Source organism: Canis lupus, chromosome 2 (genome assembly GCF_011100685.1).
Source record: "Canis lupus familiaris isolate Mischka breed German Shepherd chromosome 2, alternate assembly UU_Cfam_GSD_1.0, whole genome shotgun sequence".
NCBI classification, from domain to species: domain Eukaryota; kingdom Metazoa; phylum Chordata; class Mammalia; order Carnivora; family Canidae; genus Canis; species Canis lupus.
In genome coordinates, this window is record NC_049223.1 from 16,238,128 (window position 1) to 16,265,884 (window position 27,757).

At 35.4% G+C, this 27,757-nt stretch overlaps 1 long non-coding RNA gene across 1 annotated transcript in view; it reads right to left on the bottom strand.

Annotated features, from left to right (window-relative positions):
- Positions 1 to 27,757, bottom strand: part of LOC119876059 — a 114,574-nt gene that overhangs the window by 266 nt on the left and 86,551 nt on the right. The window contains exon 2 of the long non-coding RNA XR_005355264.1: positions 692 to 783. This is a non-coding gene — a long non-coding RNA (uncharacterized LOC119876059). The remainder of the gene's footprint in view (positions 1 to 691; positions 784 to 27,757) is intronic.

Below are 27,757 nucleotides of genomic sequence, written 5' to 3' on the forward strand. Positions count from 1 at the left end.
ATTCTGAGGTACAGGGGTTAGGACTTTGACATATATCAGTTTTAAGGAAACACAACTCATAACAAGGATATATATAGCCTTGACTGGCATACATGCCTCATATGAGTAATTATGAAGGATTGGTTAGAAATAGTGATTAAGTTTTTAGAAGTTGCAATGTAAAAAACTGAAAATCATAAATAGAAGATAAAATGGCAGGTGCCTTGTGTGCATTTACTGTGAGGATTTCTTCTAGTGGCCCTCACAGATGATGCATGACATGCATCTGTATCATGTGGCCTCACAACCAACTGTATGCCTAGGATGATAACATATATATGCACCAAATTTAGCATCTTTTTTCTCTCAAACCTGGGAATCATGATAAGCTGGGAACATCTATGCAGTACATATTTACTTCAAAAGATGACACGAACATGGATAAACATAATACTTATCTCAAAGGATGACACAAACTTCTGGACAAATATATCTGAATATAATGCCATTTGCTATTGATATAACTAACTGTTCAGAGCATAGGAACTCTATTAGGGAAATGCTCATCTCTTAGATTTGGGGGCAGAAGCATTGAAGATCAGGCTAAAGCTTTATCACTCAGCTATCTTTTCTATACTTTCCCAAGACTGGGGATTGCATGACTGCAGAAATTCTCTGTCCATGCATGTGGTATTCTAGATTTCTTACCAACCTCTCTTTCTGTCTTCATGGAAGCCCACACTACCTCAGAACAGCTTGGAAGAATTTCCAAGCATGTAGAAAGTTCTAGACATTGCCAAAATCCTGTAAGGGAAGAGAGACACTGTCAGATAACTGCCAATATAAAGGAGAATTATATTTTACTTGGAGGCCCCTTCAGAAAATGATACTCTCTGAAAAGAAGTTTTGTAGCCAACCAGAATGTCAGCCTCTTTAGCAATCACTGGAAGCTTGATATGCCGTCATCACTGACAGCCTCTGATTTGACTTTTTGTGTAGTGTGCTGAAGGATAAGGAAACCCGTGACCTGGTTAGACAGCATGGAGGACTTAAACCCCTGGCCAGTCTGCTCAATAACACTGACAATAAAGAACGGTTGGCTGCTGTCACTGGGGCAATATGGAAATGTTCCATCAGCAAAGAGAATGCGACCAAGTAAGAGAAGCCTTTCAATATTCTATAATAAAAACATGGCCATTGAGGAATAGCTGTATTCTTAACTCACTGAAACTACATTGTGTATAGTGAGTCCTTCAACTAACATCTTCTCTTATTAATATGTAAATTTTTAAAAAGATTTTATTTATTAGAGAGAGAGAGAGAGAGCATGAGTAAGGTGAGGGAAAGAGGAAGAGGGGAGAAGTAGACTCTCCACTGAGTGGGGAGTCCAACATGGGGTTTGATCCCAGGATGCTAAGATTATGACCTGAGGCAAAGGCTGGCACTTAACCAACTGAGCTATCCAGGTGCCCCAATATATAAATGTTTCTAAATAAAAGTATGGATGCCTAAAATTTATGGCCATTAAACTACATTCCCATAATGTTATTTTAATAAAGAATCGGTCCTAATATAACTCCTATAGTTTTTATACATGTACCTTCTAGACCAATTTGGCAGAATCAAGGTATTTTTAGAAATGAAAGACTTCTACTTCCCATCCCACCACCTGGCAATGGTTTTCTGTGCCTCACTAAAGGACTTGCTGACATAGTCTGTGTGTTGGGTTCTTTTTTTGGGGGGGCAGCTGTTTAAATTATAAGTATCTCTGATTTCTTGTAGAGAAAGGGTTGATGTGATGGTGAGGGGTTGAATTTCCCACTGAATCTTTAGAGATGGAAGTGGTTCCATTCTTTTTCCTTTTTTAAAGATAATTGAGTCAGCTGGATGCCAGTTAACCAGTTAAAGAGTAGTCATTTTCAAATTATTTCATTGAATTTTAAAATACTTGTAAACTGATTTATTTTAATCTTCAAATTTATCTCTTCATATACTTTTAGAGTTCTTATGCCCTATGATGGATATTCTGAGGCAACCCTTCTTTGTATCAATGTGATTATTTTTTTTTAAGATTATATATTTACCTGAGAGAGAGAGAGAGAGAGAGAAAGTATGCATGTGTGGGGAGAGGGTGAGAGGGAGAGAGAGAATCTCAAGCAGACTCCCCACTGAGCATGGAGCCCAACTTGGGGGCTTGATCTCTGAGTGTTGAGATCATGACCGCACTGAAATCGAGAGTCAGATGCTCAATCAGCTGAGCCACCCAAGTGCCCCTCAGTGTGATGATTTAACAAGAAATTCACATCTTACTTAACAGAAGATAGATTTATTTTTGCTTTGTTCATGTAAATAGTCTCTGTGACATGGGAAAAACACTTGTAGAATAGTAGAACTGCTGACACTGTCATTTGGAAGAAGTTGTAGTTGTCTTAGAGACTGTATAGTATAGTGATTAAAGGTGCAGATGGCTAGATATGGATGCCAGCATCGCTGTGTACCAAGCTTCAAATGAGCTTTCTGAGAATGGGGATTGTGGTCATACTTGCATCATAGGGTTTTTGTAAGGACTGAGTGAGCATATGTTGGCATTTGGCAATTTTGTGCTATTAATATTATCAGCTGATTTTATACCAAAAGTAATATCGTTCCTCTCTTTCCCTCGCCCTATCTCTTTTTCTTGTGATGAACTTAGGTTTCGAGAATACGAGGCCATTGAAACTTTGGTGGGACTTTTAACTGACCAGCCTGAAGAAGTACTTGTGAATGTGGTTGGTGCATTGGGAGAATGTTGTCAGGAATATGAAAACCGTGTCCTTGTCCGGAATGTGGTGGCCTTCAACCACTCGTAAACCTCCTTGTTGGAATAAACCAAACTCTTCTTGTCAATGTCACAAAAGCAGTTGGTGCTTGTGCAGTAGAACCTGAAAGTATGATGTAAGTAGCTTCACAACTGAAAGATTTTATTTGAGAGTGTTAGGGGAAATGCTCAGGTCATAATAGAATAGTGTCATCACTTAGAATTGGCGTGCATAAATGGTGAAAAAGTAAAATGGATTTACTTATAAATAACCACAAGATTATCAGTCATGAGTTACAGAGCCACATTGTTCCTTTGGATGAGCTGGAGGGCTGAGGCTGGGCATATTGGGAGGACTTAACATTCCCAGTAATTAATATCCCACCTGGAAACCTTCATATAATCAACAAAATTTTTCTCTGCTTCCTAAGGAAGAATTATCCATCTATCTAACTGAGACCCTAGGTAGTTCTAGGTAGCATTCTCACAATATCCTTGTTTCTCAATTCAATTCAGCAAACATATTTTAAGCACCTAACAAGTTAGCTGTGAACTAACAAGGGAAAGAGACAAAGAATTTTAAGCTGTGATCTTGTTCCTTAAGCAAATTTTTGTCTAATTAGGAAGAAAAGACTTAAATGTTGTACAACGTAAGAAAAATAGCAAGATTATATAGAGATTATATATACATACATAAATATATATTTAAAAATATAGGGATCCCTGGGTGGCGCAGCGGTTTGGCGCCTGCCTTTGGCCCAGGGCGCGATCCTGGAGACCCGGGATCGAATCCCATATCAGGCTCCCGATGCATGGAGCCTGCTTCTCCCTCTGCCTCTCTCTCTCTCTCTCTCTCTCTGTGACTATCATAAGTAAATAAAAAAAAAAATTAAAAAAAATAAATAAATAAATAAAAAATAAAAATATAAACATATTTGTGTATAAATTAAATGTAAATATATTTACATGAAATATGATTGTGTGTGTGTGTGTGTGTGTGTGTGTGTGTGTGTGTGCGCGCGCGCAGAAAGGCAAGAATCCATATGGGCCAAATATTGTATGAGGGTTATCCGGAGAACCAGAACCAACAGGATGAGAAAGGTGGGAGGAGTAGGGGGGATAGATTTAAGGAATTGGTTCAGGTGATTGCGGAGGCTTGGCAAGACCCAAGGCTGCAGGCTGGAGACTCAGGAAAGAGTGGCATTTTGAGGTCAAAAGCAGTTTGCTGGCAGAATTCCTTCTTGCTCAGAGGAAGTCAGCCTTTTTTTCTACTAAGGCCTTCTGATTGGATGAGGCCCACTAAGTCATGGAGGATTATCTGCTATACTCAAAGTCCACCAATTTAAGTATCAATCTCATCCCAGACAACACCTTCACAGAAATATGCAAAACAATGTTTGAGCAGGGGCGCCTGGGTGGCGCAGTTAGTTGAGCACTTGACTCTTGATCTCAGCTCAGGTCATGATCTCAGGGTTGTGAGATCAAGTCCCACATCAGGCTCTATGTTGAGTATGGGTCCTGCTTGAGATTCTCCCTCTGCTCTGGTCCCCCTGCTGGCATGTATGCTCTCTCTTCTCTCTCTCTCTCTCTCTCTCTCTCAAAAAAAATTTTTTTTGATCAAGTATCTGGGCATCCCTTAACCAGCTAAGTTGACACATCAACATTAACCATCACATATCCACCCCTTGTCAACTTGGTACCCACTCATGCATCTCCTTAAACCATACTTAATCTCCATAGAAAGATAATAACAAGGCCATATTCCTGCCTACCACTATACAACTATCCAGTGTACCACTGAAATGCACTTAGCCCTTTTCTTAGAAGAGGAAGCAAAGTTCTGGATGATGTTTATTCTTTTCCTTGATATTCTATAAATACACTGATGTAAAGTTCATCATACTTAAAAACTATGATAGAAAGTTAATGTCTCATTTACATGATAAGAGGATAAGAGGGAAGAAAAAGAAACACACACACCACACACACACACACATAATCCATAACAAAATAAGGAGTATTTGTGACAATCACAGTACTTATTCTGTAACCGGCCATGTGGTCATAGCTTGTATTACAACTACCTTCTTTCATGACCCATTCCATATTCCCTTGGCTTTCAGCAAGCACTTTAGCTGGTTGTGGTTCTTTACCTGGTGGGGGGTAACCCAAACCTTCATTCCCTGAAGGTCTGGGCCATTAGTATTCCTGCCTAGAGTGGGTTGTTATAGTTTTCCATCTACCTAATCACAGGGCATGGTAATACTTAAGAGATGCCCTGAGGGATCTCCTGTTTTCCAGATATAGTCTTCTTTACCTCCATTGTGGAGTAGGCAGTCATTTGATAATTGGGATCAGTCACCCCAGCCAACACAGTAACTCCCTCCATTGCTTATTGATTTAGAGGCACGGGGGGCCAGAGTGCCTGGGAGGCAGGTTTAACTTTCAATTCAGTGTAACCACTGTTGTGTCTCCTAGTGGAAGCATTCCTCCCTGTGGGACAAAGACCTCCAAACCAGCAAAGTATAAGGTCACAGGAACAGGAAGCAAAAAATTTGCTAGTGGATCAGTCACTAGGGGTAATAGTGAGTCATTTCCATTCCCTGATTCCTAGACCCATGAATCCTGGCTATGTATGAAAGAACACCAAGTTATTGGCAATTGGTTAGCTCTATTGGCCTATCATATATAATCCCAGAGATCTGACAACCTTCCTTCATTCATCTTTTCTGTCCACTTCAGTCAGGAGAGCAGTGTTTATTAAGATGGTTTGATTGGATCCATGAGTCACACCTATAATCTTTTAATCATATGACTCTCCTATGTATCTCCCATATCATTTCATTCTGATTCACTACTCCTTCATTCAGCTCTTCAGTATGTATGACCAGGCACCCAGGGCTGCTGTGTAAGGATATATCCTGCACAACTCTAGGGAGCACCATTCCCGTGGACGTATACAGAGCATCATACTTTGGGGCCATACATAAAACCCTGTGGAAATGTATTATTTCCTATCTATTTTACCATTTGGTACCAGAAGCTTTTACCCTATGCCAGTCGTCTCTGGTAGTGCCCCTTCCTTCTCACTTTCCTGGCTTTTGTGATTCATTTGTGTTCATGAAGGTCCTCTTCCTTCATGGGAAGCCTGCAATTCTAAGACAGCCCTGAAACACTGTTAATGTGAGTCTCATCTCACTGCATATCTGGAAAAAAGTACTAAAGCCTCTATAATTCTTTTTGGATTTGGCTTCTGGAACCTTAGGCTCAGGGATTTCAGGCACCAAGGAACACTAGCTGTACTCATGATAACTTCAAGGAAAGAAGGGCTTATAAAAACAGTTTTCTATTGTATTTCTCTTTCGGAAAACACATGGTGTTCAGTAGCACATGATAAACACTTGTCAGTATTGGGTTTGTGTATTTCTTTTGATCTTTGGCTCTTGCTTACTTTTTGTCTCTCACATCTGCCAATGACACCAGCTGCCTCTGAACTTGTTTTGAATGTATCCTCCTGCTCTCTGCCTTTAGTTGAGGTTCTGGCATCTGTTACCTGGACAATTGAAGCAGGTCCTATTTGGTCTCATCTCACATCTCTCCCCTTCCACACCTCCCTGCATGGCACTGAAATTTATTCTTCCAAACAGTAGGTCTGATAGGGTTGTTTTCTTGGCCTAAAGAACTATCAATGCCCTCTCAAGCTTTGAAAACCCAACCTAAGTTCCTTACCCTGGTATTCAAAGCATTTGCCTCCTGGCCCCTTTCTACCTCTCAAGCTTCATCTTGAAAGTAGAGTGTATAATGTATATATGTATATAGTAACCATCAATTTTTCCCTATAGTGAAGAGTCTGTTTCTGGTTTGTCTCTCTCTGTATTTTTTCCTTTATTATTTGTTTCGTTTCTTAAATTCTACATGAGTGAGAATATGATATTTGTCTTTCTCTAATTTCACTTAGCATTATATGCTTTAGCTCCATCCATGTCATTGCAAATGGAAAAATTGTATTCTTTTTATGGCTAAATAATATTCCATTGTGTGTATCGGGGTGTGTGTGTGTGTGTGTGTGTGTACACTTGGGCTTCTTCCAGTAGTTTGGCTATTGTAAATGCAATAAACATAAAGGTTCATGTATCACTTTGAATTAGTGTTTCTGTATTTTAGAAGTAATACTCAGTAGTGTGATTCCAGGATCATAGGGTTAGCTCTATTTTAACTTTTTGAGGAACCTCCATACTGCAGAGTTGCACCAGTTTGCATTCGCACCAACACTGCAAGAGGGTTCCTGTCTCCACATCCTTGCCAGCACCTGTTGTTTCACATGTTACTGATTTTAGCCATTCTGACAGGTGTGAGGTGATATCTCATTGTGGTTTTGATTTGTATTTCCTTGATGCCAAGTGATGTTGAGCCATGTTTTCATGTGTTTGTTGGCCATCTGTATGTCTTCTTTGAAGAAATGTCTGTTCATGTCTTCTGCCTATTTTTAAATTGGGTTATTATTTTTTTGGCTGTTGAGTTGTATAAGTTCTTTATATATTTTGAATACTAACCTTTTATTGTGGATCTGTCATTTGCAAATATCTTCTCCCATTAGGGTGGTTGCCTTTTAGTTTTGTTGATTGGTTCCTTTGCTATGCAAAAGCTTTTTATTTTTATTAAGTCCCAATAGTTTTATTTTTGCTTTTGTTCTCCTTGCCTCAGGAGACATACTTAGAAAGATTTTGCTATGGCCGGTGTCAGAAATTACTGCCTGCACACTCTTCAAGGATTTTTAAAATATTTTATTTATTTATTCATGAGAGATACACACACAAGAGAGAGGGAGAGGCAGAGACACAGGCAGAGGGAGAAGCAGGCTCCATGCCAGAAGCCCGATGTGGGATTCAATCACAGGACTCTGAGATCACACCCTGAGCCAAAGGCAGACTGCTCAACCGCTGAGCCACCCAGACGTCCCTCTTAAAGGATTTTTATGGTTTCAGGTCTCACATTTAGGTCTTTCATCCATTTTGAGCTTACTTTTATGTATAGTAAAGAAAGTGGTCCATTATCATTCTTTTGCATGTAACTGTCCAGTTTTCCCAACACCATTTGTTGAAAAGACTGTCTTTTTTCCCATTGCATATTCTTTCCTCTTTTGTCAAAAACTAATTGACCACATAAGTATGGATTTATTTCTGGGTTTTCTGTCTGCTCCAAGAATAAATAACAAATATATTGAATTCCATTCATATAGGTTAGAATTCATTATTGCAAAGCCCCTCCTTCTATCTGTATCTCTGATTTAATGATTTCCACATAAGTCATTACCAGTTATCTAGTTGACCTGTAAAAATTACTTTTAAATGTCATCATTACATTACTTTTACAACAGGCCTTCAAACTCTTTTTAATATAACTATATTAGCAAATTTGTTATATTGATTTTTCAGTTGAACCCATTCAAGGAAAAGCCAGAGAAAACAGCTACATTTTTTTTTAATTAAGATTTATTTTTTTGACAGAGAACACAAGCAGAGGGAACAACAGGCAGAGGAAGAGGGAGAAGGAAGCTCCCTGCTGAGAGGGAGCCCAATGCAGGACTCAATCTAAGGCTTAACCGACTGAGCCACTTGGGGACCCCATATAGTTTTCTTATTCTGAATCTTAACATAGGTTTTGAAGCAACAAAATGTAATGAAAGAACAACTCAGTAATAAACACAGCAAGCCTCAAGACTTTCTGACTGAGTTGAGGAGACAGACAAGTAATTTTACTATGTTAGAGTAGATAATGAAATGGCTATAAACAAACATTATTTGTAAATATACAGTACTAGTTTGAATAGCTTTATGCAACATTTGACTTCTGGTTAATATGAAAACTACAAAAAAGAAGAGAAGTAGGAAAACGGTATGTCCTCTCAAACAGGAAATGCCACAGTTCCAAATCTTAAATGTAAAACACACCTGAAAAATGTAGGTAAATTACTGACCTGTGTGTAATATGTTGACAGCTAACACATGCTGCTTCATATCTCGAGATTTCCCCCCAATAAGTGTCATGGTCATGAAATGTATAGCCAACCTTTTTTTTTCTTCATAACAGAGACTAGGGGAGTAAATAGGCCTTGGAAGAAGTGAGGAATTTCCCATCAGAGAGTTTTGCACGTAAAACACCAGAAGTGGAGCCTAACGAAAAGTCATATGTACATGTTATTTTATATTGTCTACAGCAGTCTTCTAGCCCAAGCAGACTGTTGGAGACCCCTTGGAGTGAAAAGAATACTAGAGACTATGACTGCTGGATTGCAACACAATGAAGCTATAAATTTTTAGAGATTTGGAGTAAGCCAGATTGACTGTTTGAATGCTCAAAACTGAATGAAAGAGATGTGTTTCACAAGGCAAAGAGAATAGCAGATTTTTGTAGGATTTTGAGGTAATTCCATCATAAAGAAACAGATAGATTCAGACAAAAAATTTCCCTACAATCACAAGGCTATTAAGACAGTATACTCCCTCATAATAAAGGAGCAAAAGAAATTACATAAAATTTTACAAAAGACTTTATAAGACAACTTAAGTTGTTATGACAAACTATTGTCAGAGCTCAGAAGAGAAATAAAAAATTATTGAACTTAAAGTCTGAATAGATGCAAAAGAAGTGTGATAGACACAACCAAAAACACCATCAGGCAAGTGGTATATAGGAAATGTAAAATGAAATGAAGATATTTAATATTACAATAGGAAATTGGTAAATATGGAACCCAAGGAGACCCAACTTAAACATAATGGATATTCCTTAAGAAGAGGCTAGAACCAGTGGAATATGATCTTAATTAAAGATAACAATAGAAAAAAATTTTATGTGATTCTGTAGACCAAAAGACCCAACAAGACCTTAGTAATATTGATACAGATAGCCTACAGTAATGCATCCTGATAATCTACTTGTATCTCAAAGTAAGGAAAAACAAATATATCTAGGCAAAAGAACAAACCATGAGGACAAAATGCCTTCATATTCCTCCACAACTTCTTTTAAGGTCAAAAAACATTAATTAAAGGATCAAATCCCACAGATTAACATTGTGAGGTAGAAAAAAATATTACCCAAGAATTTCACATCCAGCCCAGTTGTTCTTCAAGTGTGAAGGTAGTAGCACATTCTCAATCATGCAAGGATTCGGTAAACATAGTACTAATCTTCTTGAAAAAAATTGCCAATTACAGAAAGTCAATCAAGAATTAAAGTATTTTAAACAGCAAACTAGGGATCCCTGGGTGGCTCAGCGGTTTAGTGCCTGCCTTTGGCCCAGGGCACGATCCTGGAAAGTAGACCTTTAGATTTTAGGTTATTTTGAAGTAATGAAAAATAATTCATTATTAGGACATTAGGATTTTAGCAGGTTTTGAATTCTGTATGCCAGGCATTTCATATAAAAGAACAGTAGAGACTGAAGTAAATCATGAAAACCCATGAGTTCATAATAAATCCCCAAAATAGCCTTACTGTCACTACTGGAGTTTGCTAGGGCTCCTAACAATTCAGATATCTGAAATTTGACTTTTTTTCGAAGAAAGGAAAGGCATTTATCCTTCTGCCTTTCCTGTATTAATTCTATTTCAGTTTAACCAAATAGTTAGCAATCAACTATGAGATAAACCTATAAAAATATTGTTTTCTAAAGACCCCTCTTCCCTCAAAATCTCAAGGCCTCCAGAAAAAAAGATCAAATGACTTACAAAGACAAAAGAATTAGACTAGAATAGACTTCCAAGAAAAAAAAAAAAGCTATGAAGAAGTAAAAAATGGTGCATTTTTTTTTTTACTTCAGTGAATAAAGTGGGAATAAAAGATTTTATATCTAGCAAGGCTGTCCTCTGAGTATTCATAGGAAAATAGCTTCAGTGGGTATTCACATGTGTGTCTGCACAGCAAAGGAAATGTTACAAAAGAGGCAATCTATGGAATAGGAGAAAATATTTGTGAACCATAAACTGAGGAGTTAAAAATCAAAATATAAGGAGTTCATATAAGTCAGTGCAATCAAACAAACACCTTATTTAAAAAATGGGCAAAGGAACGACATTTCTTCAGAAAAGACCTACAAATGGACAACAGGTATAAAAACCAGCTCAACATCACTAATCATCAGGAAAATGCATATCAAAGCTATAATGAACTATTGCCTCACTCCTTAAAAAATCTATTCCCAAAAGACAGGAGATAAAAAATGTTTGCAAGGAGTGGAGAAAAGACAACCCTTGCACAATGTTGGGGGAATGTAAGTTGGTACAGTAATTATGGAAAACAATATAAAGGTTCCCCCAAAATGAAAAATAAACTATTGTATGATCAGCAACCAACTTTTGGGTATATATGCAAAGGAAGGAAATTCAGTATCTCAAAGAGATACTTGCACTCTCACATTCATTACAGCATTATTCATAATAGTCAGGATATGGAAACAACCTAGGTGTCCATCAGTAGATGAGTAGAAATGTGAGTATATATATAAATAATGGAATGTTATTTGGCCTTAAAAAAGAAATACTGCTATTTGTGATATGGATGGATTTGGAAGACATTATGCTAAGTGAAATAAGCCTGACACAGAAAGACAAATATTGCATGATATCACTTATATGTGGAATCTAAAAAAGTTGAACGTGGATGTCATTGATAGATAAATGGAAGAGATGTGGTATATATGTACAATGGAATACATTCGACATAAAAAGAATGAAATCTTGCCATTTGCAACAACATGGATGGAGTTAAAGGGAATAATGCTAAGCAAAATAAGAGAAATAAAAATACCATATGATTTCACTCATATGTGGAATTTCAGAAACAAATGAACAAAGGGTAAAAAAAGAGAGACAAACCAAGAAACAGACTCTTACCCATAGGGAATAATAGATGGTTACCAAGAGAGGAAGTGGAAGGGGGATGGGTAAAATAGGTAATGTGGATTAAAGAGTACACTTATGTGATGAGCATTGAATAATGTATAGAAGTGTTGAATCACTATATTGTACACCTGAAACTAATATAACACTCTAGGTCAACTATACTGGAACTAAAAAACTTTTTTACAAGTGAACTTAGAGAAACAGAATGTAATGTGGTCACCAGGGCTAGGTGGAGGAAATGGGTCAAATGTACAATGTTTCAGTTTTAAAGTACCTAAGTTCCAGAGATCTAGGGTACAGAACAGTAACTAGACTAATAATAATGTATACTGAATCTTGAGTGTTCTTATCATACACCCAAATAAATGAATAACTGTGTGAGGTAATACACTAATTAGCTTGATTGTGGAATTATTACACAAGGTACATATATCAAACACAACGTTGTATACCTAAATATACACAATTTAAAACTGTCAATCATATCTCTAAAAATTAGAAAAAAGTAAAACATTTGAAACCTTATGGAATTCTGCACCCATGAATCCTTTATGAAGATTTTACTACAGGATGAATTCCAAACAATTAAAAATGATAAAAACTTCAGCAAAAACTGATTAGTGTGTACACGTGTTGTATATACACATATATATGACTAAACAAGAACACAATAATGTTCAAATATTATATGTTTTGACAAAGTAGAAATAATGCACTAAAAATGGGAGGTAAAGGGGCACCTGTGTGGCTTAGCCAGTTAATCATCTGACTCTTGAATTAAGCTCAGATCTTGATCTCAGGGTCATGAGCCTACTTTAAAAAAAAAAAAAAAGGTAAGGGAAGGAAAAGAAAGAGGGAAAGAAAAAACAGAATACACTTATTGACTATTAATAGAGAATAGATAGGAGTTAAAAGATAACCAGTAAAAACTGAGGAACTAGCAGCAAAATATGACATAACAGAAAGGAAAAGAGGGCAGTAGAAAAATGTACAGGTACAGGACAATGACTAGAATAAAACAAGAAGCAAAGCTTTTTAAGTAACAACAAAAACTAGCAAAGACTACAAATCTTTTTTTTAATTTTTTATTCATTTATGATAGTCAGAGAGAGAGAGGAGGCAGAGACATAGGCGAGGGAGAAGCAGGCTCCATGCAGGGAGCCCGAAGTGGGATTCGATCCCGGATCTCCAGGATCGCGCCCTGGGCCAAAGGCAGGTGCCAAACCGCTGCGCCACCCAGGGATCCCTACAAATCTTTTTGAAAAGCAGCAGCAAATATAATAAATATGATTATGAATATTATTACATTGTTGAGACCAAATGTATCAGTCATATCAACAAGTGTGACTGCATTCAATTCATTAAAAGAACAAGTATCCTGGGTGCCTGGGGTGGCTCAGGTGGTTAAGTGGCCAAAACTTGATTTTGGCTCAGATCATGATCTCAGAGTTGTGAGATCAAGTCTCATGTCAGGCCCCCACTGGGCATAGAGTCTGCTAAAGATTCTCCCTCTCACTCTGTCTCACACCCCACTCTCTCTCACTGAAAAAAAGAGAAGAAGAGCAAATATTCTTAATTTGGCTTGCAAGCAAGACCCATCTATATACTATTTTAAAAGGGAATACTTAAAAGAAATTATTAAAAAAGGCTAAAATAAAGGGTAGGCCAAGATATCCCAAGAAAATGCAAAAAATAAGAAGCAGGAGTAAAGATTCTGATATCAGACAAAGTAGAAATCAAGCCCAAATTCATTAAACAAAGCGAGAATAGCCCTTGTAATATTAAAAGCCAAAATTACGACTATTAAAAACATTTATGTGCCAAACTATATAGAACTTGCCTTTAAGAAGTAAAAACTATATAAGATGTAAGAAGATACAGATAGAAGCACACTACTGATAAAAGGCTTTATTATACTATTTTTAGTATAACACAGCTTAAGTGTACAAACAACGCTAAGTGAGATAAAAGCTAAGTAACATAATATACATCAAACTCTACATTCTGTTGACATAGAATACATTTTCATCCCAAGATGCTGTGCAAAAATTTACTTTGTATAAGCTTGTAAAAATCACTAACTTCCATAAAAAGTAGAAATTGAAAAATTAGCCCAGACCAAAACTACTACAAGCTTCTCCTGCTACCCAAAATTAAAGTGTTCCTATGAAACTTTTCATTAGCCAAAGGGAATAGAGCAAGGACACATCTTAGGACACATCTTGCTAATGGATGCACAATATTGAGATAAAACACAGATGCTCACAAGACATAGTTCAAAGCTATGGTGGCTTGATGCTGAGAGCAGTACCCAGGAAAGGAGCTTGACACTGCCACTCTCACTGCTTGGAATGCACACTACCTCTGTAAGGGCTCACTGAGAAATGAATGCTGAATGCTATTTTTGCTTTTTGCCTTTTTTCCATAAAAGCAAAAATCTTTTGAGCTGCATCAGGGACTGATAAAAAAAGAGACACAAAAAGAGAGAGAACACATATTACTATCATTACAGAACGTACAAGTGATAAAACGATAAAAATAATAATACAAGGACATTATAAATAACTTTGTGCCAATTAACTGAACTTAAATGAAAACAAATATATTGAGAGAAACAAATGACATAATTGGTCCAAAAAGACATGGAAAATCTAAACAGTACCATATTTATTAAAGACACATAATTACCTTTAACACCATCAGATACAAATAAATCATCATCAACAAAAGTCCTTTCCACAAAGAACTCCAAGTCCAGATGGTTTTGCTGGTGAATTCTATCAAACATTTAAGATATAATCCTACACAAATTCTATTTGAAAACAGAAAGGAAAGATGATCTTTTGACTTGTTTATAGGGCCAGCATAATCCATATGCTAAAACTCGACAAAAATATTACAAGAAGAATATAAACCAACATACCTCATCAATATAAACATAGAATATGAAACACCAGCTAATAAAATCCAAGAATAAATGAAAAGGGTAATATAACATGCTCAGTGATTTTACCCAAAAAATGGAAGGTTGACTCAATCTTTGACTCAACCTTCAAAAATCAATTCATGAAATTCACCTTGTTGTTAATAGAACAAAGAAAATTTATCTGATACTCTCAAAAGCTGTAGAAAAAGCATTTTACAAAATTCAAAACCTATTTATGATTTAAAAAACAAACTCCAAAACAAACTGGGAATAAATGAACTTCCTCAATCTGATAAAGGGCATCCACAAAAAACCTACAACTAGTAGCATACATAACAGTAAGAAATGGAATGTTTTCTCCCCAAGTTCAGGACAGCACACAGATGTATGTGCTCACCTCACTGTAACAGAGGTCCTGGCCTGTTCAACAAAGGAAAAGAAATAAAAAGCATAAAGATTGGGGGAAAAGAGTAAATTCTCATTATTTGCAGATAACATAATTCTATATGTAAAAAACCCTTAAAAAATCTATAAAAATTTATTAGAAAGAATAAAGTTAACAAGGTTGTAAGAATACTCAAAGATATACTTGAATATATACAACTATATTAAACAGTCACTGAAATTAAAGAAGACCTAAATAAATGGAGACATATGCCATATTAGTGGATTGGCAGTCTCAATATTATTAGGATTTCCACTCTCCCAAATTGACTAGATAGGTTCCTAACAACATTTATTAAGTGTTAAAATAACCTATTATTTTGAACAAAAAAAGTCAGACAAAACAAATACATACTATGCTTCCATTTGTTTCCAAGTAGAGACAGGACTGAGCTATACAAGGAGGCATTCTCAAGAATTATGAAAACAAAAGCAAGATATGAAATGCCATAAAAGGCAAGAGAAGGGAGCTCCCCGGAGTGAAGAGAGGTGGCAGTGGATACCTTGCGGTAAGGAGGAATAGCCAGGGAGTTTTTAGGGTAATGACAATATTCTTGGCTTGGGTTGCAGTTATAGGAGTCTTCCCTTTTCAGTACATTACAAATATGTACATTTGCATCATGTACTTTCCTTTATACATATTACATTCCTCAAAATAAATGTTTGAAAATGCGTTTTAATTTCCATACACAGATATATATTCTTTCTATCACAAGAAATGGTACTGAACAGCTCATTTAATTCAGTGTTAAACTAAGGACACATCACAACTGGATAAAATATATAATATGAATAAATAGAATCCACATCATCTTCAAATTAAAAATCCCTACAGCTTGTTTTAAAATGAGAAAATGAAGATTCAGAAGATGAAATTATTCACGTAATTACTTTGCATTTGTCATTTGTTATCAGGCAAATCCATGTGCTTTTAAAAGTATGTAGATGAGAAACAACAAAAAAGAAAACGTGAAAAGCAGGAAAAATGTTCTTAGTGATACAAATATATAAAACATACTCTATTTTACGTCTTGCATAAACCCTAAAAGGTCAAAAGACTGGTTCTGTGGTAAAAGAAATATTTGGGCAGCCACAAAGAGATTAAATCTCTTTTGTATACAAACAAGCGTAGCTTTACTTTTTCCCCTCTTTTAAAAAGAACAAATAAACCCAATGTAAAAATAAGAAAAAACTATGTAAATGCAACATAATTATGTTTAAACCACAGAAGACAGGAAATTTAGAGTTACAGATTCCATGGTAAGTTTTAATTCTATCCTTGTGTACATGTTTTATAAAAAGAGTCTTTCATTACATGATCACATAACACTATACCATGTAACAATCAGTTCAGCAAATGTTTGTTTTACAATGTGTGGAAGGAAAATATTTTATAGAATAAATTACAGGAAATTAGTACATTATTTAGGTAGATTTCTCCTTAAAATTTCTGAAAGTCTTGGGTATTTACTGAATATTAATAGAAACACTCTTTTCTTATCTTCTAAAGAAAATGAAATTTAACTCTTATGGGTAAGCACTTATATTTGAAAGTCGACCTTTAGATTTTAAGGTTATTTTGAAGTAATGAAAAATAATTCATTATTAGGACATTAGGATTTTAGCAGGTTTTGAATTCTGTATGCCAGGCATTTCATATAAAAGAACAGTAGAGACTGAAGTAAATCATGAAAACCCATGAGTTCATAATAAATCCCCAAAATAGCCCTTACTGTCACTACTGGAGTTTGCTAGGGCTCCTAACAATTCAGATATCTGAAATTTGACTTTTTTTCGCATTTATCCTTCTGCCTTTCCTGTATTAATTATATTTCAGTTTAACCAAATAGTTAGCAATCAACTATGAGATAAACCTATAAAAATATTGTTTTCTAAAGACCCCTCTTCCCTCAAAATCTCAAGGCCTCCAGAAAAAAAGATCAAATGACTTACAAAGACAAAAGAATTAGACTAGAATCAGACTTCCAAGAAAAAAAAAAAAGCTATGAAGCAAGTAAAAAATGGTGCATTTTTTTTTTTACTTCAGTGAATAAAGTGGGAATAAAAGATTTTATATCTAGCAAGGCTGTCCTCTGAGTATTCATAGGAAAATAGCTTCAGTGGGTATTCACATGTGTGTCTGCACAGCAAAGGAAATAGTTACACAAAGAGGCAATCTATGGAATAGGAGAAAATATTTGTGAACCATAAACTGAGGAGTTAAAAATCAAAATATATAAGGAGTTCATATAAGTCAGTAGCAATCAAACAAACACCTTTATTTAAAAAATGGGCAAAGGAACAGACATTTCTTCAGAAAAGACCTACAAATGGACAACAGGTATATAAAACCAGCTCAACATCACTAATCATCAGGAAAATGCATATCAAAGCTATAATGAACTATTGCCTCACTCCTTAAAAAATCTATTCCCCAAAAGACAGGAGATAAAAAATGTTTGCAAGGATGTGGAGAAAAGACAACCCTTGCACAATGTTGGTGGGAATGTAAGTTGGTACAGTAATTATGGAAAACAATATAAAGGTTCCCCCCAAAATGAAAAATAAACTATTGTATGATCCAGCAATCCAACTTTTGGGTATATATGCAAAGGAAGGAAATTCAGTATCTCAAAGAGATACTTGCACTCTCACATTCATTACAGCATTATTCATAATAGTCAGGATATGGAAACAACCTAGGTGTCCATCAGTAGATGAGTAGAAATTGTGAGTATATATATAAATAATGGAATGTTATTTGGCCTTAAAAAAGAAATACTGCTATTTGTGATATGGATGGATTTGGAAGACATTATGCTAAGTGAAATAAGCCTGACACAGAAAGACAAATATTGCATGATATCACTTATATGTGGAATCTAAAAAAGTTGAACGTGGATGTCCATTGATAGATAAATGGAAGAGATGTGGTATATATGTACAATGGAATACTATTCAGACATAAAAAGAATGAAATCTTGCCATTTGCAACAACATGGATGGAGTTAAAGGGAATAATGCTAAGCAAAATAAGAGAAATAAAAATACCATATGATTTCACTCATATGTGGAATTTCAGAAACAAATGAACAAAGGGTAAAAAAAGAGAGACAAACCAAGAAACAGACTCTTACCCATAGGGAATAATAGATGGTTACCAGAGAGGAAGTGGAAGGGGGGATGGGTAAAATAGGTAATGTGGATTAAAGAGTACACTTATGTGATGAGCATTGAATAATGTATAGAAGTGTTGAATCACTATATTGTACACCTGAAACTAATATAACACTCTAGGTCAACTATACTGGAACTAAAAAACTTTTTTACAAAGTTGAACTTAGAGAAACAGAATGTAATGGTGGTCACCAGGGCTAGGTGGAGGAAATGGGTCAAATGTACAATGTTTCAGTTTTAAAGTACCTAAGTTCCAGAGATCTAGGGTACAGAACAGTAACTAGACTAATAATAATGTATACTGATATCTTGAGTGTTCTTATCATACACCCAAATAAATGAATAACTGTGTGAGGTAATACACTAATTAGCTTGATTGTGGAATTATTACACAAGGTACATTATATCAAACACAACGTTGTATACCTTAAATATACACAATTTTAAAACTGTCAATCATATCTCTAAAAATTAGAAAAAAGTAAAACATTTGAAACCTTATGGAATTCTGCACCCATGAATCCTTTATGAAGATTTTACTACAGGATGAATTCCAAACAATTAAAATATGATAAAAACTTCAGCAAAAACTGATTAGTGTGTGTACACGTGTGTATATACACATATATATGACTAAACAAGAACACAATAATGTTCAAATATTATATGTTTTGACAAAGTAGAAATAATGCACTAAAAAATGGGAGGTAAAGGGGCACCTGTGTGGCTTAGCCAGTTAATCATCTGACTCTTGAATTAAGCTCAGATCTTGATCTCAGGGTCATGAGCCTACTTTAAAAAAAAAAAAAGGTAAAGGGAAGGAAAAGAAAGAGGGAAAGAAAAAACAGAATACACTTATTGACTATTATATAGAGAATAGATAGGAGTTAAAAGATAACCAGTAAAAACTGAGGAACTAAGCAGCAAAATATGACATAACAGAAAGGAAAAAGAGGGCAGTAGAAAAATGTACAGGTACAGGACAATGACTAGAATAAAACAAGAATGCAAAGCTTTCTAAGTAACAACAAAAACTAGCAAAGACTACAAATCTTTTTTTTTAATTTTTTATTCATTTATGATAGTCAGAGAGAGAGAGAGAGGCAGAGACATAGGCAGAGGGAGAAGCAGGCTCCATGCACCGGGAGCCCGAAGTGGGATTCGATCCCGGATCTCCAGGATCGCGCCCTGGGCCAAAGGCAGGTGCCAAACCGCTGCGCCACCCAGGGATCCCTACAAATCTTTTTGAAAAGCAGCAGCAAATATAATAAAATATGATTATGAAATATTATTACATTGTTGAGACCAAATGTATCAGTCATATCAACAAGTGTGACTGCATTCAATTCATTAAAAGAACAAGTATCCTGGGTGCCTGGGGTGGCTCAGGTGGTTAAGTGTCCAAAACTTGATTTTGGCTCAGATCATGATCTCAGAGTTGTGAGATCAAGTCTCATGTCAGGCCCCCACTGGGCATAGAGTCTGCTAAAGATTCTCCCTCTCACTCTGTCTCACACCCCACTCTCTCTCACTGAAAAAAAGAGAAGAAGAGCAAATATTCTTAATTTGGCTTGCAAAGCAAGACCCATCTATATACTATTTTAAAAGGGAATACTTAAAAGAAAATTATTCAAAAAAGGCTAAAAATAAAGGGTAGGCCAAGATATCCCAAGAAAATGCAAAAAATAAGAAAGCAGGAGTAAAGATTCTGATATCAGACAAAGTAGAAATCAAGCCCAAATTCATTAAACAAAGCAGAGAATAGCCCTTGTAATATTAAAAGCCAAAATTAACGACTATTAAAAACATTTATGTGCCAAACTATATAGAACTTGCCTTTAAGAAGTAAAAACTATATAAGATGTAAGAAGATACAGATAGAAGCACACTACTGATAAAAGGCTTTATTATACTATTTTTAGTATAACACAGCTTAAGTGTACAAACAACGCTAAGTAGAGATAAAAGCTAAGTAACATAATATACATCAAACTCTACATTCTGTTGACATAGAATACATTTTCATCCCAAGATGCTGTGCAAAAATTTACTTTGTATAAGCTTGTAAAAAATCACTAACTTCCATAAAAAGTAGAAATTGAAAAATTAGCCCAGACCAAAACATAGTACAAGCTTCTCCTGCTACCCAAAATTAAAGTGTTCCTATGAAACTTTTCATTAGCCAAAAGGGAATAGAGCAAGGACACATCTTAGGACACATCTTGCTAATGGATGCACAATATTGAGATAAAACACAGATGCTCACAAGACATAGTTCAAAGCTATGGTGGCTTGATGCTGAGAGCAGTACCCAGGAAAGGAGCTTGACACTGCCACTCTCACTGCTTGGAATGCACACTACCTCTGTAAGGGCTCACTGAGAAATGAATGCTGAATGCTATTTTTGCTTTTTGCCTTTTTTCCATAAAAGCAAAAATCTTGGGATCCCTGGGTGGCTCAGCAGTTTGGTGCCTGCCTTTGGCCCAGGGCATGATCCTGGAGTCCCGGGATTGAGTCCCACATCGGGCTCCCTGCGTGGAGCCTGCTCCTCCCTCTGCCAGTGTCTCTCCCTCTCTCTCTCTCTCTCTCTCTCTCTCTCTGTCTCTCTCTGTCTCTGTCTCTGTCTCTCTCTCTCTCTCTCCGTCTGTCTCTCATTAATAAATAAATAAAATCTTTAAAAAAAGCAAAAATCTTCAGATTTCTTTTGGTTAGTGAGAACAGGTACTAATGTAGATCTTTCAAAAACATGACGTGGCATAATGTTAACTTTCAAAAAGTGGGTGATGCCTTTATATTGAGAAATAGCTAACAAAACAAAAAATTAAAAAGTTCTTCCTTGTAGAATAACAAAAAAAATCTATTAAACAATTCCTGGGCTAAAAGGAAAATAAAAACTGATATAAAAGGATTTCCAAAAAATGATGATAATGAAATCACTACATATCAACTATACAAGAGATATTTAAATCATGTCAGAGGAAAATTCATGCACAAATTACTTTTATTATTTAAACAGTAATGAAACTAAATAACTTCCTAGCTCAAAATATTAGAAAAAAAGTTACAAAATACACCAAAAGAAAGCAACAAGGAATTAATAAAGATAAAAAAAAATAATTTGTGAGAGAAAGAGTGAGAGATCACAGAGGCAGAGGGAGAGGGAAAAGCAGACTCGCTGCTAAGCAAAGAGCCTGATGTGGGGATTGATTCCAGAACCCCAGATCATGACCTTCCCCAGATCATGACCAGATGCTTAAAACTGAGCCACCCAGGCACCCTGGGTTTTTTTTTAGAATTAAACAATTAAAAAAAATCAAAATAGAATAACCAGATAATTTGATCAGGAAAATACTAGATGAAAGCTCACATATACCAAAAAATATATATACACCAAATATATATATATACACACAAATATATATATATACCATTAAAAATACAAAATTTAAAAATCATAAGATATGACTTTGTAGACCACTTACTCAAATAAATTCTGTCATACAATGAAATTGAACATTTTACAAGGAGATGCAGATTGCCATAAATGACCATTAGAGTAGGGAGGATAAAGAGATTCTATAGAAGAACTAGAGAAAGCTAATAAGGAACTAATAACACACACACATAGTAGGGCCATTTGATTGCACAGTAGACTTCTATTGAACCTTTAAAGTCTAGGTGGTCTCATTGATCAATAAATCATTCCAGAGTAAAGAAATGAAAGAAGACTTAATTCCTTTTGTGAAGCAGGTACAACATTGATACCTAGACTTGACAGAAAAGAAAAAAAAAAAAAAAAAGAAACAAGCCAATGACCGTCACTCATTTCATTAAAAAGAAAATAAATAAAATATTAGGAAACAAAAGCAGATACTACACTAAGAAAACAGTACATTATAACCAAATGAAACAATTTCTGGAATGCAAGGTTGGTTCAGTGTTTAGAAACCCGCTTAAGGCCATATGAGCACATAAAAGGGAAAAATCATAATGATTATTTCCATAAATGTTCGAACACTCTTTGACAAAAATTAAATACTTTTCTGATTAAAAACAACACTTTAAAATAGAAATTGATTTTTAATTTAATTTGAATTTTAAGATGATAAAATATATAATTTAGTTCTCAAGATGTTATTTTACTTGCTATAAAAATACTAGAGGCACTTCCACTAAAATCAGGAAAAAAGGCAAAGAAGACCACTAACTATACAACTATCCAGTATTATGCTAGGAAATTAGTTAATGAAATCAGACAAGAGAAATCAATTTAAAGAACTTCTAAAGAAGAGATAAAATTTTCTCTGGAATACCCTAGGGCAGAAGTCGGCAAATTTTTCTGTAAACAGGTAGATAGTATTTTAGTTTTGTGGGTCATTCAGTCTCTGTTGCAACTATTCAACCCTGCCATTGTAGCCAAAAAGCAGCCAAAGACAGTAATAAATGAATGAGTGTGACTGTGTTCCAATAAAACTTTATTTATAAAGAAAGGGTTTGGACCATGGGCTACAGTGTGTCAACCACTGTGCTTAGACAGTTAATAATAAAATGAACTCAAATAATGAGAGCATTCTGTAAGATAGCTCCATATAGAATTAATATCTAAAATTTAATAGTGTTCATAGAGACAATTAATTGAGGGACATAATGGCAGGAAAAAAACCATATATAACATCAACAAAGAAGATGAAATACTTAGGAATGACCTGAACAAAAATGCACAAAATCCACATTAAGGAAACTTTACTCTTCAAAGTGAAAAATCTACACTTCAACAAAGAGTCCTATAATTTCACTGTGGTTATGGAGGATGTTAAGGGAAGCTGGATAAAGGGTATATGGGAAATCTCTCTATTTTTGCAACTTTTCCATAAGTCTGGTGCTACTATAAAAGTTAGGTGATCCCTGGATGGCTCAGTGGTTTAGCGCCTGCCTTTGGCCCAGGACGTGATCTTGGAGTCCCGGGATCAAATCCCTCGTTGGGCTCCCTGTGTGGAGCCTGTTTCTCCCTCTGCCTATGTCTCTGCCTCTCTCTCTCTCTCTCTCTCTCTCTGTCTCTATGAATAATAAATAAGTCTTAAAAAAAAGTTTAAAAAATGTTTTTAAAAAGTTAAGATCCTGACGTAGAAAATAAATCATGGATATTTATTAAGTTTTAAGCTTCTATGCTTTTTATTTTGGATTTTTACAGTCTTTTAATAGAAAATTACATTTTGCAAACTGCAAGTGTTTTTTTGCAATGTTGGTGTGATTTCATATACCTGAAAGCCAGATTACTTCCAGATGAATTTTGTACATTTCAAGTAGATATTAAGTCAACAAGAAGAGAAAATTCAGCACAAAAAATCTACTTTTTCACGAACTTTGTATGTCAGAATGCTGTTCCATTTTAGCTCCTGGGCAAGGGCATAATTAATATGAAATAATTCATATTGAGTTTCTAAAAGCAGTCATCTGAAGTACTGAAAAAAGCCAATAGAGTTTTATGAAATCATTGGTTTCTCAAAAATCATTTTTGATTCAGTAGCCAAATTGTTATTATTAAGATGTTTCTGATTCTTATTTAAAAGGGAGAACTGCTTATGCATTCTATTGCACAAAGTTCATAAAACTGTGCTATGAGTATATGTTTATCCTGCTATGTGACCTAAGCCTTAGCCACAGCCACAGCCACAGACAAATCACTAAAACATAAAACTGCTAGTCATTAAAATAATGAATTATATCAGACTCACATGCGGGAGAGGTATTTGTTTGTCATTTCCTTACCATTTACCTGAAAGCTCAAAGATGCAATAAATCCTACAAATCTAGCAAGAACAGCCATGCCTGAAATATGATGCAAAGAGCAATGCTGTTTGGATTCTTACCAAGTTCAAAACACTGTTTTCTGAAACCACCTTAGTGCGTTTATAAAAACATTTGTGGGAAAACCGTATTTAAGAGTACAAAAGGATCCATCAACCCCTTGTTGCACAAGGAAGGACAATTTTGTCTTTATCTTATGAGGCCTTCTCAGAGAATGTGACAGTTTTGAACTCTTTTGCTCTTTTAAATGTTCTCTTTCCTTTCTTTCTTTCTTTTTTTTCAATAACTCATTTAATTTCCCTCACAACTCTTGCTGATTCTTCTGTTTCTTTATAGGTACTTCCTGTACATTGCTTCTCCCTGAAAGATCAGGTTCAAGTAGGATCCTGTTCATTCTGCTTTCATCCTCACAATCTCTCATGTATAGCTATGACTTCAGTTACCAAATATTATGACACTATGTCTAACCTGCATCTCTATCCTGAGCTTTAGACACGACTAAATCCAATAACTGGTCGCCATCAGCACATGAACATACCATGGGAACCTCAGTGTCCACCCAACTGTAACCGAATTCACCATCCATTCCATAAGAAATGTTTGTTGGGTGTCTACCCTGAGCCTTGGACTGTGTTAGGTACTATAATGATGAACAAGTTGATTTCATTCCTCTCCTAGTCAAGTTCCTTCTTCCTTCACTAGTACTGTACCTATATCCCCCATGTCAGTAAGTGGTGGTACCATTATCTATCTAGTTGCCAAAGTCAGAAACCTAAATATGCATATGATATCAAAGCAACATACTGTACATCTTACACTCACATAATGTGACACATCAAATTTATTCAATTAAAAAAAAGAATCCTAAATATTATCCATCACTACTCCTTCTTCTTTAGAACTCATGTTTAATCATTCACCGGGTTTTATTCATTCTTCCCCTTTATATCTCTTTAATCTGTCAATTTCTTTATTTTTTATTATATTATATTCCACTGGCTTAGTTTAAGCCACCTTCACCTCTGGCCTACAATGATCCCTTAACATGATCCTCTGTCTCATGTTATACTTAAAACCTTGTAACTTTCAGTCAACTTTCAAACAAAAAGTAAATGTATTAGCATGATGCAAAGGCCTGAATTGTAATTGCCTATTTACATATCAATGCCACACCCTCCAAGCTTCTAATTGCAGGTGAGAGTTTAAAGTGAGTTATTCCCCATTTAGGGGCCACTTGTTCTCAACTTAAAGCAAATTAAATAGCATGATTAATTTGATGCAAAAGTAACATAGAAACAAGGAATTCATCTGTAGATGAGTACAGATACTAGACAGTCTGACTTTAATTTTCTATTTACGTATTATCATTTTAAATTGTTATTAATCGAACCCACTGCTACATGAACATTTACCCAGTACTTATTACATAAGTACTTTACACATATTAATTAACACAGTCATCACAACAATCCAATGAGATAGGTATCCTTACCATTCCCATTTTATATATGTTGTAACCAAGACATCAAGTAGTTTAATAATTTGCCAAAGGAAACATAGTTGGTAAGTGATAAGACTGGCATCCAAGCAATGGTTCCAGAATCTACGCTTTTTTAAAAGATTTATTTATTTATTTATTTGAGGGGGGAGAGGCAGAGGGAGAGAGAGAATCTCAAGCAGACTGCATGCTGACTGCGGGAAGCTGATGCAGGGCTCCATCTCAGGACCCTGCGATCATCACCGGAACTGAAACCAAGAATCAGATGCTTAACTGACTGAGCCACCCAGGCGCCCCAGAATAAAAGGGGATTGTGAAAGGTATTAAACAAGAACTTTAATTTTGTAATGATACGTATTTATCATATAGACTATATAGAAACATATAAAGAAGAAAATAAGAAGTGATCCCAAATCCTGTCTTTCAGAAATAATGATCATTGATAATTAATGTAAATGATTCTGGACATTTCTTTATGCCTAAAGCTAAACAGGATGGATAGACAGAGAAAATGAATGCATAGATGATAAACAGATAAGAGAAGGTTGTATACAGTATCTACTGATTCATTTATGTGAAAGAGGATAACTCACTTATCTTGTATTTGTTTTATTTTTATCAGATAGTTGTATTGTTAAATTATTATCATTAGTATCTATAAAATAGTATGATTCCTCCAATGATAACTCCTCCATTATTTCCTTAGTTTAATATTTAAAGAAACTCAATGGTCTCTACTGATACATTTTAGCCATATTTTGCTGTTGTATTTATTTATTCATGATAGACATAGAAAGAGACAGAGAGGCAGACACAGGAGAAGGCAGAAGCAGGCTCCATGCCGGAAGCCTGACATGGGACTCAATCCCAGGACTCCAGGATCGTGCCCTGGGCCAAAGGCAGGCACTAAACCGCTGAGCCACCCAGGGATCCCTAGTTTGCTGTTTTAAAATACTTTAATTTCTTGATTGACTTTCTGTAATTGGCAATTTTTTTCAAGAAGATCTAGTACTATGTTTACCGAATCCTTGCATGATTGAGAATGTGCTACTACCTTCACACTTGAAGAACAACTGGGCTGGATGTGAAATTCTTGGGTAATATTTTTTTTCTACCTCACAATGTTAATCTGTGGGATTTGATCCTTTAATTAATGTTTTTTGACCTTAAAAGAAGTTGTGGAGGAATATGAAGGCATTTTGTCCTCATGGTTTGTTCTTTTGCCTAGATATATTTGTTTTTTCCTTTACTTTTGAGATACAAGTAGATTTATCAGGATGCATTACTGTAGGCTATTCTGTATCAATATTACTAAGGTCTTGTTGGGTCTTTTGGTCTACAGAATCACATAAAATTTTTTTCTATTGTTATCTTTAATTAAGATCATATTCCACTGGTTCTAGCCTCTTCTTAAGGAATATCCATTATGTTTAAGTTGGGTCTCCTTGGGTTCCATATTTACCAATTTCCCTATTGTAATATTAATATATTCTTCATTTCATTTTACATTTCCTATATACCACTTGCCTGATGGTGTTTTTGGTTGTGTCTATCACACTTCTTTTGCATCTATTCAGACTTTAAGTTCAATAATTTTTTTATTTCTCTTCTGAGCTCTGACAACTAGTTTGTCATAACAACTTAAGTTGTCTTATAAAGTCTTTTTGTAAAATTTTATGTAATTTCTTTTGGCTCCTTTATTATGAGGGAGTATACTGTCTTAATAGCCTTGTGATTGTAGGGAAATTTTTTGTCTGAATCTATCTGTTTCTTTTTATGATGGAATTACCTCAAAATCCTACAAAAATCTGCTATTCTCTTTGCCTTGTGAACACATCTCTTTCATTCAGTTTTGAGCATTCAAACAGTCAATCTGGCTTACTCCAAATCTCTAAAAATTTATAGCTTCATTGTGTTGCAATCCAGCAGTCATAGTCTCTAGTATTCTTTTCACTCCAAGGGGTCTCCAACAGTCTGCTTGGGCTAGAAGACTGCTGTAGACAATATAAAATAACATGTACATATGACTTTTCGTTAGGCTCCACTTCTGGTGTTTTACGTGCAAAACTAGGTCTCTGATGGGAAATTCCTCACTTCTTCCAAGGCCTATTTACTCCCCTAGTCTCTGTTATGAAGAAAAAAAAAGGTTGGCTATACATTTCATGACCATGACACTTATTTGGGGGGAAATCTCGAGATATGAAGCAGCATGTGTTAGCTGT